Below are 16,410 nucleotides of genomic sequence, written 5' to 3' on the forward strand. Positions count from 1 at the left end.
AACTACAAACCCAACCAAATCGTGACACTAGCATAAATTGAGATAGATAGACTTAGAACCCAAAGCACACCGTCCCATGGATCGACCTCGACTTACCGCTAGCTAGTTGTATGTTGAGTATTATAAATGTGTTTGATTGGATGAGTGACGACATCGTTCCACATCACTCGGATTCAAGGATCCTGTTGAAGATTCAAGGATCCTTTCATCATTACCCAATCTACTTTATTATCTATATAGGCCTTCTAGTATCGTCTTCCCTTTGATGCTTGGTCATTGAATTCGATCAATTTAGCTCCATTTTGCCATGAAAATGCAAGGTTTGCACTCCTCTACTACCAAGGAAACAAAATCTCAAAGAATATGCAAAATGGGAAACTAAAGATAGTAAATGACCCAATTATGCACTAAAAAGCATGGGAACGAGGATAATTCGGGGACTAAATATGCTCAAATATGAGTCACATCAGTACAAGTGATGGTAGTCGAGTTGGTTGCTCCTTTATATGAAATAGGAAGTTGGTGATTTAATAGGAAATTGTGCCGTGTAATGTGTGCTAAGGTAGATGATGATGATGGTTGATGAACTTTCATATCGGGGTGGTACTCATGAACGGTTATGTTGGCCCGTGTCGGGATGGATAGTGGTAGTTTGTCTTAGTTCCTTTTGCTTTGTGACATGGGGGGGATGATGAGTTGAACATCGGGGACGAAGTTCTTTTTAAGGGGTGATCGAGTAGCTTGGGAACCCAATCAAGTAGATGCCACTCGATCTAGTAAGTGCGTTACTCGATCGAGTAACGGGATTTCAGCGGGGAATTATAAATCGTATAATCGTGAAACCCAAATCATTTATCCTTTCTTCCTAAACCTAAATGCCGTCATCCCACTTCTCCTCCACCATAGTTATTCTCTTTGAGGCCTTTGAGAGTGGTTAAACCATAGGGATAGGATGCTTGAGTCGGGTAGCGGTTTTGACGCCGGATTGCTTTGTATAGGTATGTTGTCGTCATCATCATCGTCATCTTTGACTTCAGTTATGGTTATGATAGTAGTAATATATGGTTATGATGGTTGTTATAGGTGGTTTTGCTGGTTGATTGTTATCTTGTGATCGAACGCGGAATTGCTACGGTTTGTTAAAGGTAGGTTCGCCTACTCAGTACTATTGGTTGTCTAGAGTGTCTATTGTTGTTGTATAGTTAGTTTAGTGTCTTTGTGGATGATTGGTTGCAGTTGATTGATTAACGTAGTAGGTTTAAGGGTTGGTGAATGTTGATTGTACAGTTGGTTGCGGTTGGTTGTCGGTGGTTCTCGAGGTGCGTCCTCAGCTGAGATGAGTCACAAATTAATTTCTCGAAATTTCAAAAAAATTTCTTTTGAAAAATCCAAACGTGACGACTTGTCGCGGAATTTTCAAAATTTCATTTCGATTGCAACTTTAACTTCGAATCAACGTGGTTATTTTTGTTTTCATCAAATGCTTTTGCGTGTTTACGTGTGTGCATACGTACTACCTGTTGCATGTTTTCTACACTAACGATGCAGGAACAAATGCCGAAGTAAAAGGGGAATCAGCCGCTGACCGTGCTTCTCCGAAACACAACACAAAAAAGCCAAACACAAATAAACTACAACCCAAAAACACATATATACAAACCGCCTCAAGCAAAACATACAAATATACAAACAAAAGTCTGAGACATGGGCAAACAACTACAACTACCCAACGCCTCCCGGTGGGCCAGTCTCAGTCTCACGAGGAGTCGCGGGCAAAGCAGACACCAACTCCTGCTCTGGTCCCCTTTCAGGAGAACTTTCCAATGTCTCGTACTCCATCGTGATGCGAAGCTCCTCCGCCGCAGCCAACTGAGCCCTAAGAGAGGCAATCTCCGCATCTCGGCTCCGCAACCCGTCCTCGCGACGCTTCAGCTCCTGGTCCCGACTGATGATCCCCAACTCCTGTAACTCGATCATTGACCTCGATGCATCCAACTCTTCATGGACCCGAGCAAGCTCTACCGGGTCCGCAGTACCCTGCAAAACACAAAACAGGTCGTTAAGATCTAAAAGTGAAATGTAACACAAAACACACAAAACAACCAACAAGAGGCACCTACGCAAGCCGAGACTCCCTCGCAGCCAGGTCACCAGCAAGTGCTCTCCACCGGTTAGCCATCTGTCACAGAGCCTGATGAGTAACGGTCGACACCTACAACAAAAAACAACGCAAGGCAAAATACAAACAAGAAGGAGCGTTCAAACCAGAAACTCACCCTGAAAACTGTCAACCTCCACTTCATGCCAGTGTCGGTCAGCTAAGGAGCCGCAGGATCTGGCAGATACAGCTGTACCTCCTCACCGCCCAGCCCCTGGAAAGTGGTCTGTGTCGGGAAAACTGGGGGCTGATTCCTCATGAACGCGTCAACATCCTACAACGGGAAACCGTGTCGAAGGTAAGCAACCCTTCCACCAAAAAGTAAAAGGAGTTAATAAAACAAAGAACAGAGGAAAACATACCTCGATCGGGTACCAAGCAAGCCTCGACAAGTGGAAGGTGTTGTAGTCGACCTCCCGTAAAAACAGCTCCTCACCCCCACGGCCGTGAAGGTGCTCCTCAACCTCGTCGGGTCTCGACTCCTGGAACAACACCCTAGGCGGATCGACCGGGACCACAAAGATCTCACTGAAGCACTGACAAGATAAACGCTCACCCAAGTACCAAACTGGCTCGATCTCCGTCTCGAGGTACAAGTGCTGGGTACGGTGAGGTCGCAGACACTCCCTGACAGTAGCCGGTACGCCTGTGTAGTGCTCCCAAGGCCATCCGACAAACTGCACTCAACGTAAAGCTAATCAACTAACTAGGGGCATTCTAAGCTACTTAGTCATCTTATCTCTATGCTTTTCTACAAAACAAAAGAGATAAGAAGCGGTGACTTACATCACTAACCTTGAGGGCGTTCACTAGACGCCTACAGTCCTCGTAAGTTGACTTAGTCAACTTCTTCCAAGCCACCGTCCAGGCCCTCACAACAGGGTAAACCAAAGGCACGTCACCCGTCGTCTTCGGGCGTAAGGGGGACAAATTAAGCAAACAACCAAGCTTGTAACAAAACATAGCAGTCACAAATCAGCCAATTTTTCAAAAATTGCCAAAACAAAAAAATCAATCAAAATTAAAAAAACAACAAAAATACTCATACCTCCAAGATGAGACCGTGACCAACCAAAGGGGGAGAACTCTCTTCCCCATCACCTCCAGATGAACTGCAGCGTGCAAGTAACGGGTAAAACTCGCTAAAGTCGGCGTCACCCTGTCGTACTGACCAAGGGCGTCGAGGTCAGCAAGCAGAGGAAGTACCTTGGTCGACAAGCGCTCACCCTTGTCACTAAAGTACGTGGTACCCAAGAAGTACCACAACCACAACCGCGCCTCTTGCGCGTCAATCCTACCTTAGCCTCCGGACTCGCTAACGGCGCAAAACCGAAGCCAACCACGCCTCTTGCGCGTCAATCCTACCTTAGCCTCCGGACTCGCTAACGGCGCAAAACCGATACCAACCACTCGCCTCCTGAAGTGGTTCCTCATATAGGAGTTCGCTATCAGGAAGGGAGTGATGTTAGTCGGTGCAGGCAAAACATTTCCAATCAAACCCGTGACTACAACGAAAGACACTCTCTCCGGCGTCTCAAGGAACTCAAGAGGCGTCTCGCCACAGGGAAGGCCCGATATCATGGCGAAGTCCTCTAAGATGACACCGACCTCCCCAAACTCCATGTGGAATGACGACATCATGTCCCAGTAATGATCCAGTATGACACGAATCAAACACAGGTTCGACCTTATCGAAGCCCTATGAATCTCGCATCGGCCTAGAGAACGTCGTAGAAACCCATGCAAGTCGAGAAGCCTGAGAAAGTCCTCATGGTAGCAATCTATTGAAATTGGTAAATAAACAACATCATAACACCTATTCAGGTCTGAAACAACAAGAAACGGCCAAAAAAGAGAATAGCTCAACAAAGCAGCAAACGCACCAAGCCCTCTTGCGCGCGGTAGGAGATGTGAGTATCTAGCCACAACAACAACTGCCTACCGTCAAAGACCTCGGCCTAAGCAGGCGCCGCCCGCAGGTTCGTTCATTGTGAAGCTGTAACCCGTATGGCCTCCTAATTCTCAACGAAGACGTCATCTTCCCCCGTCTTCACTCTCCGCCTCTTCGTCCCGCGAGACTGCACGGGGCGAGGAGGGTCCCTCTCAATGATCCGTTAGACGTCCTACAGTCTCCGCCTAGGAATCTGAGGACCCCTCCTCACATTGCTAACCCTCCTCCCAGAGGTACCGACCTCAGACCCAGTCTGAGCCCTCCCACCACCAATAGCCTCAACAACGGGCTCCTCCCAAGCCCCCGTGGGTCCCTCAGCACCAACGGCCCCAACAACGGCCTCCTCACGAGCCTCCATATCTCTCTCGGCTCTAACAGCCTCCTCTGTGGGCTCCTCCTCGGAAGCGTCCTCTACCACAACCTCGGTCACAATCACCGGAGTACTAACCGGTCCAGTCCCAAACAAGGCCTCTAAAGCCTCAGCAACGGACCCACTGGGCCCAGAACACTCACCTGCAACCAGGACAAAACAAAAACGTCAGCCGAATTTTTGGCATTAAGACGGCACAAAATGGACAAATCCAAGGAAAACAAATCACCTGCAAATGCAAAACAAAAACAAGGGCATGTTAGTTTCATATACCCATATTAGACTCATCTAATCATTTTATAAATTACTTATAATTTATATTTATGTGGATCTAGTTGCATGCATAACTGAATAAAAGAAATAAAGAAGAAAACAATGTTCCTTACATTGTTAAATGGTTCGAAATGGGTACAAGTAAGGTCTCCTACCTTCACTTGTTCTTGAGCTTAAATGTCAATGGAAGATCCTCCAACCTTAGTCTCGAATATAGAAACCCTCCTCAAGAGATGTACTTAAGATTAACCCTTATCACTACTAAATAATATTTGCTAGATACTTATTTAGTAGTTTACCTTAAAAATAACTACTAATACTCATATATTACATTAATAATATTAGTAGTATTTTTGAACAATTTAGATTAAATCTTCTCAAGTTTAGGAGAAAGACTAATAAGTATAAGAGAGAGGTTTTGCATGTATGTTTTTTTGAGAGGAAGATAGAGTAAAAATAAGAAGAACAATTTCTTCTACTCCTTGTTATATGTACCGTCCAAATGCTCTATATAAAGCATATTCGCCTTCTCCAAATATCACATGCAATAATAATAATATATGTAGGTAGTAGGCTATGTGGATAAACATCATAATCCGAATTTGGTAAATGGATCGTGTTAAGCATCATAATCCGAATTTGGTTAATGGATGTTTAATTTCCGTTTTCACATGGAAATCAATCTAAGTCAAACTCGACATCAATTTCATGCTATGTGGATAAACAAACCGACTTAGGAAATTCTCACATGTTAGGTTAAACTTTTGGATGTGCATTCATGCATTTAAACCGTTTTATCAACTCTTGCACTTAAACAACCACGATTGATCAGTAAAGGCCGCTAACGCGGGCGGGATTTGGTGTCCGATTAAAGGGCTTCCAAATACGTACCCTCACCCCTTACTCAAAACCTTTGGATAGTGGATGGCCTTATCCAGGGCGTACGAGAGTAATTTTAGGCATAGAATTCTAAAAGGGGGACGAGTCCTTATCATTAGTACCAATGTCAAGCACCGCTTTTTGCCTTGTCTGACCTAGGTATAAAGTGGATTCGAACGGGTTCCAAGCATCCCACAAATGCTTGGACACGACTATGAATATCTCAAACATCGTTTCGAGACCTTTGCCGAGACGAAACCGACCGATCTAAAGCGATCAGGTCGAAAGCACTTTTACGTCACCGAGCGTGGCTTTCAGACCGCTGCATGTTTACAATTTGGCTTGGCGTGCAGGTGGCCCTGACTATGGACCTGTAGGCGGCATCACGCCCGCATGCCGGCCTGTGGCCCATCTCCACTGATTGGCGACTCCGCTGGGGAAAACTAGGACACTTGTGTCTTTCTGATCCTTAGAGGTGAAACTCGAACGAGGTCGTGATTTAAGTGCATTAATTGATATTACGGTCATAAGTCGGGTTCCTTGTCCTGGCCCACAACCTAACCTTTTTTGACCAATTGGCTCGTCTCGTCGGCGTGAGTTTTCTAATCCCCGCGTTTTGAATCCCGATTGAGTCAAGCATGTCGTTTACGTTACACATTTTTGTTTCGTCAAAGAGCTTTCATCACCTTCGAGCACGAGGCTAGGGCACCCTCCTTAAACATTTTGTTTGGATTGGTATCCCTCTCGAAAATCGGGGTTTGATTGCTTGGTGTGTAACCCACCCTTATAAGCCAAAACCCGTGTCGGCATTATGCAAAATATAATGAAACTGTGAGTGCTTATATGTTTTGTGATCATAAGTCCTTCCGTATCATTTCAAAAACACCTTTTCGCGCCGTTATAATGGCCATTTTGATATGTGCATTTTTTATAGTCTTTTTAGCCTATTTTAGCACGTATTTCTATGTACTTTCGTACTGTTTATATTGCATTTTGCCCCCGAATTGGTTCTGTCCCCATAGCAATATAACTGTATTTACCGACTTAATTGAGTGCACGCTTCTGAGTCACCTTTTAATCTGGTTAAATTTAATCTTGGATCGGAAGATTGGATTAAATAGACCTGCTATGAACAGTAGACTACCCTGACGAGGACGAGAGTTAAGTTAGTAGAAGTTTAGGATAGAAAGTGGACCGGAAGGACCTTTCCATTTTCGTCTCGCAATAATTCATCTAAGTTGTTTACAGTTGAGTCACTGGACTACCGTAGTGAACCTAAATCCTGACATGTCCCCTCTTTATTGATAGTTTATCACTCTTTTTCTGCCTTTACTGCTTTTTCTTTATTTCTCTTCCTTTAAACCTTTTTAGTTTAGAAATCAAATTATAAACACCCCCCATTTGTGACCAATTAGACGGACTTTTACAGATATCTTGCCTCCCTGAGGAGATCGACCTGACTTCCCTAGCTATATAGTTAGTTTCGTTAGTTATATTTGATAAGTATACGACAGCCCTATCAAATTTTGGCGTCGTTGCCGGGGAGGCAATTGCCCAATATGTCTTTGTTTTGGTTATTTTATCCGTCTCAGGGAATTTTTATTCCTTGAGGTAGTTCTTATTTATTTTCTTTCACTGTTGTGTATGCCCAGGTCACACAGGTTTGAGTTAGTTTCAACTGATTCTGAGCCAAAGAGACTGTTCAGACATAGACTCCGTCTGCAAAGAGAATCACAAAAGGAAGAGTTGAGTACTTTCGAACCAGAGCTTCAGCATTTCCTTTTTACAGAAAATTCATCTTTTGAAGAAGATACTTCCAGTTCTGTAAGCAAACCAGTAAAGATGTCGAACATTGCTAGTCACTCGGAGCCTAAAGCATCGTCTATTCCAAAGCGTTTCAATCTCTAGACTGAGTATGGGAATACATTTGACATCCGACCTTCCTATATCAATCTGGTGCAGAGAAATGTCTTTAGAGGTGTGGCAGGTGAAGACCCGAGGAAGCATATGGAGCTCTTTACGGACTACTGTTCTACTATCCCCGCCACAAAGGGAGTAACTCAAGACAAGATTAAGGAGGTTCTGTTTCCTTTTTCTTTGACTGACTCAGCCACAAAGTGGCTGACTGATTTGGACCGCACAGCCGCGGGGGTCAGAGACTGGGAGACCCTTGCTCTTGCTTTTTATAAGAGATATTTCCCTCCACAGCGCACCAATCAGCTGAGGGCAAAGATCACAAGTTTCAAGCAGGCACCTGATGAGACTTTCTATGAAGCATGGTCCCGTTTCAAGAAGTTGGTGAGGTCTCTTCCTCACCATGGTTTTGATACGTGGTTTCTGTCCAGCCAGTTCTACAATGGGCTGTACGATGATCACAGAGCCATACTTGATGCATCATCTAACGGAAGATTCCAAGACAATACTGACGATGATAAGGGATGGGCCCTTATTAAAGAGAGGGCGAACCACTGTGCTAAGTATGGAAACCCGAGGGATGGTATTAGAAAAGTTCATGCAGTCGATAAGCAAGTCGTGGCTCAGCTGGAAGCCATGAATATCAGGTTCGATAAGTTGGAGTTGCAATCTGCTGGGGAGCCTCAAACGGTCCATTTTCTTACTAAAGGGGAGACTGTCACATGTGAGAGGTGTGAGAGCAACGACGGTCACACTGCTGTTGGCTGTCTTACGGAGAAGGAACAGGTCCGTGCTTTTCAACAATACAGGCAAGGAGGAGGTTCCTACTATAACAACCAAGGGGCAGTCCATCCCAATTTGAGGTGGACAAGTTAAAATTTGCTCAATCATATCCATCCATCCTCCGCAGCACCAGCAGCCGTATGTCCCTCCACATAAGGCTCAACAAGGTTTTTAGAAGCCTCATTCCTTTCCTACACCTAATCAAGGTGCATCATCTTCTGGTGGAGTAAGTGAGCTAGGTGAGTTGAAGACGATGTTGCAGTCTTTGACAAAGCAGTGGCAGCTGAGTGATCAACAAAAAGATGCATCTATCAAGGCTCTTGAAACACAAGTTGCCCAGTTAGCCGCGAACCAGTCCACAAGGAAACCGGGTCATTTACCACCACAAGCGGATAAGAATCCACATGAGACAGTAAATTTAATTAATTTTAGGAGCGGTCGTTCATATGAGGGACCGGACGTGTTGAAATCAGGCCCGAGGAAGGAAATTCTTGCTGATGAACAGTGTTCAGTTGAAGAAAAGGAGCTGACGACAAAGAAAGTACTCGATCGACTGATTACTGGGGGTCGATCGAGTAAAAGTGCTGAAGAAAGGACTCGATCGAGTAAAATTTCTACTCGATCGAGTGAACAAGAAAAAGATTCTACTCGATCGAATGAAATTTTTGGTCGATCGAGTGATTTTGTTGAAGAAACAGCTCGATCGAATGGTATTTCTGGTCGATCGAGTAGTGTAAATAAAGAACAACTCGATCGAGAGCCTGCTAGTGCTCGATCGAGTGAAATATCGCCTGAAAAACCTCGTTCGAGAGGAAAGAAGTGTTTAAAAGATTTGGAGCTTGATCCAGCTGACACGTTGGAAGAGAGGAACAACGGACTCGAGATACCCATCACGGTGCCCTTCCCGAGGCGTTTGCAAAGTACTAAGGCTAATCAACAATTCGGCAAATTTTCCGAACTCCTGAAAAGCTTGCAAGTCACTGTGCCATTCGCCGAACTGCTAACACAGGTACCCTCTTACCTTAAATTTATGAAAGAAATTTTATCGCGTAAGAGGCATATTAATGATCATGAGACAGTAGCTTTGACCGAGGTAGGGACGGCCCTAGTTCAGTATAAGTTACCTCCCAAACAGTCAGACCCGGGTAGTTTTTCTATTCCGTGACATATTGGTAACCATCTTGATGCTAGCGTGAGTCTCTTACCGCTGTATCTGGCTAAGAGACTTGGTTTGACAAAGTTTTATTGCACAAACATGACTGTTCAGATGGCCGACCGTAGCATATCACGGCCATTAGGTGTCATAGAAGACATACATGTTAAGATCGGGAGGTTCTTTATTCCCATAGACTTTGTTGTACTTGACATCCCCGAAGATGCCCATACCCCTATTATTTTAGGGAGACCATTTTTATTTACTGCCAGTGCAGTAATAGACGTCGGGGGCAAGACATTGACTTTTCAGGTTGGGGGCGAGGAATTGATATTCCATCAGTCTATGTTCCAAAGGGCTCCCATGCAAGCTCAGCCTTGGAATGCCCTCTCTTCTGTTGACCCTCCTATTGACACTCCAAACGAGGATTTGCAATATTGACCTGCTATTGTGACCCCTCTGCCTCAGGTTGAGGGCAAAAAGGAGGAAAGTTCGTCTGTTTTCCTTGTTGCAGGTACATATGAAAATAATGTAGGAGCTGTCAAAGGGTATTGTGCAATTAATGTCAGCCAAAGTGGGAGTGACGATGTTAAAGCCGTTGAGAAAGGAGTAAGGATGAGAAAAGTTCGCGCGTATGTGGACGTCAACTATTCTCCTCCTAACGATTCAAATGCAAGCTCGTGGAAATTAAAGATTACGATTAATGTTGCTGAGATGACGTTCTCCAGTCAGAAGCCCTCCGAGGAGCTGCTGAATTGCGTTGAGAAATGAGCGGGGAAATGCCCCGTGTAACAAATAGTAAGAACAATTTTTAAAATTTCCGTTGAACTTTTTTTATTGCTTTTAATTAGGACAATTAGAATTTAGACAATTTTTTAGCGTAGATTAGAAGACTATAGACTGGCACTTTTCATTTTTGGTACTTTGGTATATTTTTGCGAGTGTTTTTATGCAGGTTTTGGGAATTATACGCAAATTCAAAGGAATAATAGCAAATTCAAGAGCTTACACGAGGAGAAGTGCTCGATCGAGTACTTTTTGTACTCGATCGAGTGAATTTTGTTCGATCGAATAACTCCATTCTGCTCGATCGACTAAAGCAAAAAGGGGAGTTCTCGATCGAGTAACTTTTTACTCGATCGAGTGGATTCATGCTAGAAGTTCTCGATCGAGTAGTTTTAAACCACTCGACCGTATGATTTTGCAAAGCCCACACAGGGAGTCTCCTTAACTTCCCTCTTTTTTTACTTCTAATTCATTTCATCCCCCATATTTCGACTATCTTCCTTATTTGCGATCAGAAAACCCCAAAATCTCCATTTTTCTTGCCCATTTGCCAAATCCGCCACCTATATTGTGTTTATTGTTAATTAATCGTCATTTGCCCTCTATTTTCCCCTTGATTATTGCTATTCTACATGGTCTATTAATGTAATTAGGGTTCCCCGGGTTTTCAATCAAAAATCGCCTATTTTCATGTTTCTTGTCGATTAATTGTTCTTTGTGGATTCTGTATCATCAAGTAAGTGATCCTTACTCTTCTTTATCCTTTAATTTCTTCAATTTTTGCTTTTTATGAGGATAATCAAGAATTAGGTTTTCGGTCCTTATTGTAGGTCGAAATTTTTGACTATAATTCTGTTTCAATGCTTAATTCATCTTACTTGATGCTTAATTCCCATGCCTCGTCGATATTTACTTGTTTAATTCGAATTTTGCGATAAATATGTGATTAGTGAAGGAAATGTAGATACATGTACATATTAACATACTCATATATGTCTAGATAATTTGTCATAAAATTAAAACGGATCTTATGCATGCAAACAATAATATAAATAGAGGAGAAATCATGTCCTTACAAAATGGATTTCGGCTATTAGGGCACAAGAGAGATCACCTATCTCTTCTTGTTCTTGAGCTATTCCAATGGAAGAACAAAGATCTAAGTGTAAGATCTCTCCCTATGCTTTATACCCAAGGCTTCTCTTAATTAAATTAATATTACAAATACTAGTTATAATATTAATCAAGGTAGAAAAAATGGAACCAAAATATTTATAAACTCTTATACTATTTCGGTTTTTAGAGAGATAAAAGGGAGGATTTTAATTCTCTCTAAAACTATATTTTGGATGAGTGAATTAGAATGAATACACACTAAAAACATTTTAGTGTTATTAGGTAAAATTATAAGAAAAACAATGATGGCATTTGCTTCCCCAAAACCGTGTAAGAGGAGAGAAAAATGGGAGCCAATGCATGGAGAAATTGTTCTTCACAAGGAACAATAGGCTTGCATGGCTAGGTTTCCTTTTAATCATTGTGTTTTCCACTAATTATAAACAACTTATAATTAGCTAAAAATCCTTCTTATTTTCGGCCCTTTGCTTAATATGGTGTCCATATTATTTTTGTCAATTGTCTATATGTTACATGTCACATGTCACATATATTTGTTTATGTATTTTTATCATATTAAAATCAACGTATTAATAAAAATACGTCATATACAAAATCGACTTAGTAATTTCATAATTACTTGTGCCAAAAATTTTACCAATTTATAAATCACAACAGATTGTATTTATAATAATTTATTCAATTCCGATTGTTTCTTTAAACAATTTATTTCATCCGAGTAATGATACAATTCAATTACTCAGACCGTATCTTATTTAATCACATTTCAATATGATACGTAAATTTTACTTCCAAAATCGTCCGTCAATTTTCAAGTAATTTAATTAACTCGTAACATTATACGATTAATTAAATAATCAATTAAGAGTATTGCCCTTTAGGTATGACCTAGGGGGTCAACTGATCACCACCGTCACACGACAGTAATGTCAAACTCTAGTCAGCCAATCATTACCGATATATGTTGACCAGTTGACAGTAATAATATTACTTCCCAATTGTATTCATTTTAATGAGACTTAAACATGTGATCATCATGATCAACAGTCGTGATCGCATTATTGTCGGAGGACACATATTCCAACAATTAGGGCTAATTACAGTCGAAATTTTCGATTGTAAACTGGGTTTTGTTGCTGTCATATGCTTAATTCGCCTTAATTTTTGCTTCATTTGCTGCCATTGATGCCTGCTACCCTTCCCCTATCGATGTTTACTTGTTACCATTCAAATTTTTGAGGAAACTTTGGGAATTTTTGGGCTGTAGGTCGAATTTTTCGACTGTTAGGGAATTTTCATGCTGATTTCACGCTGTTTTTCATGCTGTTAAATTGTTGTCTCTTATCAAATCGAGTAATTGCGCCGTTGGCCTAGTATCGCTCCTAGTGCATAGTGACTGGCATCACACATTATCTCAAACGGAAAGTCCTAGTCGGGAGGCTGTATGATCGGCGTAGCGACTAAAGCCTGCTTTAACCTGTTAAAAGCAGAAAGACACTCATTAGTCAACACAAAAGGGGCATTCTTAAGTAGCAGCTGTGTAAGTGGTTTAGCAATTTTTGAGAAATCCTTGATAAACCGGCGATAAAAGCCGGCGTGGCCAAGGAAGCTTCTCACCCCTTTAACATTAACCGGAGGAGGTAATTGCTGAATCACTTCCACTTTTGCTTTATCAACTTCTATTCCCCTATCAGAAACTAAGTGCCCTAAGACAACTCCCTCGTTGACCAAGAAATGGCACTTCTCCCAGTTAAGCACGAGATTAACCTCAATGCAGCGCTGCAACACTTTATCAAGGTTAGACACACAATTAGGAAAATCACTTCCATAAACACTGAAATCGTCCATGAAAACTTCCATAATAGACTCAATATACTCTGAAAATATTCCCATCATGCACCGTTGGAAGGTGGCAGGGGCATTACATAAACCAAAAGGCATCCTGCGATAAGCAAACACGCCCTGAGGACAAGTAAATGTAGTCTTAGCTTGATCATCTGGGTGAATAGGGATCTGAAAGAACCCTGAATACCCGTCTAGATAGCAGCAAAATTTATGAGAAGCTAATCTTTCTACCATTTGATCAATAAAAGGAAGGGGAAAGTGATCTTTCTTGGTGGCGGCATTCTGCTATTTGTAATCTATACACATCCGCCAACCAATCACTACTCGAGTGGGTATTAACTCATTTTTGTCATTCCTAACCACGGTAGTCCCTCCTTCCTTCGGGACCACCTGCACTGGACTCACCCATTTAGAATGACCAACAGAATAGATAATACCTGCGTCGAGCAGCTTCATTACCTCAGCCATCACAACATCTTGCATCTTTTGGTTCAGCCGACGCTGGCCCTCTCTGCAAGGTTTGTAATCTTCCTCCAGCTCTATCCTGTGCATACAAATATCGGGACTAATTCCCTTGATGTCGTCCAAGGAATAACTCAAAGGTTTCCTGTTTTTCTTAAGCACAGCTAACAAAGAAGTCAGCTGATCATTATCAAGCTTAGCACTAACGATGACTGGATATCGCTCAGTATCATCTAAGAAAACATATTTTAAATGAGAGGGAAAAGGCTTACGCTCAGGTACCTTTACCTCAATGGAGCAAAGGGTATTGATCATGGTCATCTGGGTTATCTACACACTCATCCAAAAGCATAAGAGCTTTTAGTGGGTCCTTCATAAAAGAACCCGACCAGAAATCATAGATAGACTCGTCAATAATATCCACAGAATAACACGTGTCCTCTATCTTTGGCCTAGCTAAAGTACTAGGCAGACTGAAAGTGATCGCGTCATCCCCTCCTGCAAGAGTCAAACGCCCTTGTTTGACATCAATAATGGCCCCAACTGTACAAAGGAACGGTCTTCCTATTATAATTGGGGTCCGGGGGTCCTCAGCTATGTCTAAAATAATGAAGTCTACTGGTATAAAGAACTTGCCTATTTTCACAGGCACGTCCTCTAAGACACCCAAGGGTCGCCTAACAGATCTATCAGCCATCTGTAGGGTAATATTTGTCAATTTAAGATGACCCATATACAACTTCTTGTAGATAGATAGGGGCATGACACTGACGCTGGCTCCTAAATCACAAAGAGCCTTATCAATAACCACATTGCCTATAACACAGGTAATAGAGAAGCTACCCAGGTCTTTCATTTTAGGTGGATACTTATTTAAAAGTTAATTACTAGACTCTTCCATAAATGAAACGGTCTCAAATTCACTTGGCTCTCTCTTACGCGTAACAATATCTTTCATGAATTTGGCGTAAGTAGGTACCTGGGTAACAAGTTCGGTAAAAGGGACAGTTACCTGGAGTTTCTTCACAACGTCCACAAACTTACCGTACTGTCGCTCCACCGTCGCGTCTTTCGGACGACTTGGAAAGGGTACTCTGTTAGCAATGAGTTTACCCGCGATATTCTCTTTACCTTTATCAGTGCGTGACGTCTTCACAGCAGGGGAAGATGACACGGTATCGGAATTTTATATCAAAATAGGGTCTATGCTGGTTCTGGCACTCGTTCGAGTACTTTCCTCACTCGATCGAGTAGTTTTATCTTGGAATTTACTCGATCAAGCTATTTGAACCACTCGATCGAGCGATTTCATCCTCTTTTTCACTCGATCGAGTAAAAATATCACTCGATCGAGCATCTGTAAATTAGGCACTACTCGATCGACCTAGGTTATCACTCGATCGAGTGGTTGGATGGATTATTTCACTCGATCGAGTAGATATTTCACTCGATCAAGTGTCTGGACAACACGCAGCAAGGATATCGCCCAGAAACTCTTCCAAATCATCTTCCGAGGTATTATCAGCTGTCACAACCCCGTCTTCTGGTATTCTTGGCCCCTCATGAGCAAGGCCACTTCGGAGATTCGTTGCATTAACTGGGTCGCATGTCGGTGGATGGTTACACATGTCAGGAGAGGCAGTTCCCTTTTATTTCATTCTACCCATGAGCCCCACATAGCCAAATTGCCTTTTTGTCCTATTAGCTACATTCTATAATTTTTCCTACCCTAGCCGAGCTAGCGATGAGTAGCTGTTTGGAATGTTTTGCTGCAGTTTGGTTATATTTATCTGATTTCAGAAGTTAGTAGAAGAATTGAAGGGAACGAATTCAAAAAAAATGATGAATGAAAATGAAAAAAAAACAAAGAAGAAAAGAATGAAAAGAAAAAATTGGAAATACGAAAAAGAAAAAGAAAAATCATGTGCGAAAAAACGAGAAATTGTATAAATGATTTTCTCTCCCATGTGTTATTTATATTTTATGGGGAGTTGACAAGTTTATGGTGTATTGTGAGTTAAGTGCATTGAATTTGCACCGTTTTGTTTTGTTATATTGAGTACGAAGTTGGGATGCAGTTCAATATTTGGATTCGTTGTTGCTAGCCTGGCTATTAACTCCACATATCTAAATTCATCTTAGCCCCTTCTTATCCATTACCTCACTTACCCAAATGTAAGTCCTCGGCATGTGTCTTGGTCATTAGTATGGTTGGAATGCATATGTACGGTTGTAGAGACTTTATTCATGTTAACTGCATGTATGTTCTTATAGGTCGAGTTAGGTGAGTGTCTTTACTTCTCTCTATCTTTCACATATATACTCACCTTGTGCCTAAATTTGAGTGATGAGCGATCCGTGAGCATCTGATATCTCTGAGTCTTGCAAGGTCGACGGTTCAGTAAAGTTTGAAACATTGATTTAATTTTTTTGCACTTATCATTTGCCACTTTGTTAGTTGTTGCATTAAACTGGTTTTGGTAGGTGATTTGTAGTTGATACGTTGGTCCCGTTCCACTGTTTATTCTTAGTTGCATTCATAGTTTGCTTGGGGACAAGCAAAGGTTTGGTTTGGGGAGATTTGATGCGTGTATTTTATATAAGGGTTTTACCTCATTTTTACACGCATTTTTGTACTATTTACGTGGCATCCAGCTACAAATACCCCCGATTAGTCTACTTTGGTTCGTTTTGTGTAA

At 42.0% G+C, this 16,410-nt stretch overlaps 1 non-coding gene across 1 annotated transcript; it reads right to left on the minus strand.

The window, feature by feature from the left end:
- Positions 1 to 7,849: 7,849 nt before the first annotated feature.
- Positions 7,850 to 7,955, minus strand: LOC141635815 (small nucleolar RNA R71). The gene has a single exon (XR_012540474.1). It is a non-coding gene; the product is annotated as a small nucleolar RNA R71 (small nucleolar RNA).
- Between the last annotated feature and the right edge of the window lie 8,455 nt (positions 7,956 to 16,410).

Source organism: Silene latifolia, chromosome Y (genome assembly GCF_048544455.1).
Source record: "Silene latifolia isolate original U9 population chromosome Y, ASM4854445v1, whole genome shotgun sequence".
NCBI classification, from domain to species: domain Eukaryota; kingdom Viridiplantae; phylum Streptophyta; class Magnoliopsida; order Caryophyllales; family Caryophyllaceae; genus Silene; species Silene latifolia.